Genomic DNA, 2,409 nt, shown 5'->3' with positions numbered 1-2,409 from the left:
ATATTGTACCTTAACGTAACCTAATTTGTGCCTTAACGTAACCTAATTTGTGCCTTAACGTAACCTAATTTGTGCCTTAACGTAACCTAATTTGTGCCTTAACGTAACCTAATTTGTGCCTTAACGTAACCTAATTTGTGCCTTAACGTAACCTAATTTGTGCCTTAACGTAACCTAATTTGTGCCTTAACGTAACCTAATTTGTGCCTTAACGTAACCTAATTTGTGCCTTAACGTAACCTAATTTGTGCCTTAACGTAACCTAATTTGTGCCTTAACGTAACCTAATTTGTGCCTTAACGTAACCTAATTTGTGCCTTAACGTAACCTAATTTGTGCCTTAACGTAACCTAATTTGTGCCTTAACGTAACCTAATTTGTGCCTTAACGTAACCCATGTTGTGCCTTAACGTAACCCATGTTGTGCCTTAACGTAACCCAATTTGTGCCTTAACGTAACCCATGTTGTGCCTTAACCTAACCTATATTGTGCCTCAACCTAACCTATATTGCGCCTTAACCTGACGCACGTTGTCGCTGAACCTGCTCTGTAATTGTTATGCAACTCGTTAAATTAGTGTAGTGTTGCCTAACCGCAACCCTCGCAATATAGTTCGCTATTCGCACTGCCCGGTCCCCTGTGTATCGCGTCATGTTAAACACCTTGCAGGTGTTGCTGACTTTCCACATGCTCCTGCTATACACTGTAATGTGGATAGCAGCAGGACGTACATGCCCCCCCCCCTTCCCCCCTGCCTTCGCAAGCTGGTCGTTGAGAAGTTTGCATGTTCAATGCCCTTCGCATGCCGACGTACTCAGCCTACGTTGTGGTACGGCCTGTCACCTGTCCGCCGATGTACGCAAAACCCACAAACTGTACTGCACATTGGTCCGTATGTACTGAATGATACATCGTGGCACATGTGTGACCGTACGACGACTGCGCCTAGCAACGGCAGACCATACAGTCCAAATATTGTGCACGCAGCTACGTGTCGTCTCCCTATAAGAGCTGGATTGCAGTGTGGTACGCCATTCAGACGTGTGGGAGGAACGGACGCCCTGGATGGCGATCAGCATGAGCAGTCTGTTGATGTAGTGGAGCGTGTATTCGGACGTAGTCGTCTCTTCTCACACACCGTGATAGCATGTTGCACCGCGTTCCACATCTGCGACATCCTGCAGAGGCCGGCTGACAGTCGTTCGCGCAATGGACACCGCATACGTACGGGGGCTACCTTCCACGTGTTCTCGAGGCGTGCACATGTTGTTGCGTCTATGTGGGCAGACGTAGTGTGTTGTGACACCTGACACAGGCATGCAATACTCGTTGCAAATGGCGATGGACGTCTACGTTTGCTGGTGACGTTACGCAAATGAACAACAGGTAACCCGTTGTGGTGCGGTTGTTCTCGCTAGAGGTGAATCAGTGTTGGCGACGATCGGTCGAGCTATTAACCGGTTGTTTCAGGGATACCCACCATGCCCACGAACGTGAAAGGGGACCCACCATGCCCACGAACGCGAAAGGGGATCTGGGTGTGAGGCGATACGCGGCGGTGGCTGGGTGGGACCGTCCCCGGCCGGTGAGGGGGGGCCGCCCGGCGTGCTGGCAGCGCGGTGCGTGGGCGCACGCGCTACAGCCGGCTGGTGGGGGCGGCCAGTGGCAGGCGCGCCGGCCGACGGACGCGGCAGGCGGCGCAGCTGCGCGCCGGCGCCCCCTGCTCGCGGCGCCTTGCGGCCAAAGTAGGTCCTCGCGGGCCCGGTGCGAAGCGCGGTGGCCATCTGCAGTGTGCTGGTCCGATTGAGGACTGTGTGCGCTGAGGATGCGCCGCCGCCCGGCGCTCGGCGCCGCGACGCCGTCTGCTGCTCGGTCGCCCCAGCGGTTCTCGCAGGTGGTTTGTATCGCAGCTGTGCGGACGTGTTGGCGCGTGCGCTGTGCTGGGAGAGTTCGCTTCGGCACCCAAGTGGGGCTTTTGTCCTTCTGTGGCGCTGGCGTTGGAGCTGCCGGTCACCGTAGGTGGCGCGTGTTGTCTCCCGCCGGCAATGCCACGACAGCACGCTCCCGGGCCTCTGTCGGCAGCGGCAAGCTCAGTTGGGAGCACGGGTGGTCGCACCTAAAGCGTCTACTCGCCTAACTCCGGGCGATTGCGCCTCTCTCGAACCCGACCAAGTACTTAGGACGGCGCTGCGCGCCGCCGGGACCTGAGAGGGTTTCGAGGTGTGTTGTGCAGGGGAGCTCAGCCTCCTCCTGTTTGCAGAATAATTGAGCGGACGCTTGCGTGTTCGCGCGGGCCCCCGGGACACACTCCCGGGCGGCCGGCTGCTCAGCTCTAGTTGACGCAGCTCCCTGGTTGATCCTGCCAGTAGTCATATGCTTGTCTCAAAGATTAAGCCATGCATGTCTCA

General features: G+C 55.8%; 1 non-coding gene across 1 annotated transcript in view; it reads left to right on the top strand.

Moving 5' to 3' along the window:
• The first annotated feature begins 2,347 nt into the window (after positions 1–2,347).
• The window catches only part of LOC126443687 (small subunit ribosomal RNA), a 1,909-nt gene continuing 1,847 nt past the window's right edge, over positions 2,348–2,409 (top strand). Inside the window, exon 1 of the ribosomal RNA XR_007582102.1 lies at positions 2,348–2,409. This exon is cut by the window's right edge and continues 1,847 nt beyond it. This is a non-coding gene — a ribosomal RNA (small subunit ribosomal RNA).

The sequence above is a fragment of the Schistocerca serialis genome, unplaced genomic scaffold (genome assembly GCF_023864345.2).
Source record: "Schistocerca serialis cubense isolate TAMUIC-IGC-003099 unplaced genomic scaffold, iqSchSeri2.2 HiC_scaffold_176, whole genome shotgun sequence".
Classification (NCBI taxonomy): Eukaryota; Metazoa; Arthropoda; class Insecta; order Orthoptera; family Acrididae; genus Schistocerca; species Schistocerca serialis.
The sequence above is the reverse complement of the archived record's forward strand: the minus strand, read 5'-3'. Positions and strand labels throughout refer to the sequence as shown.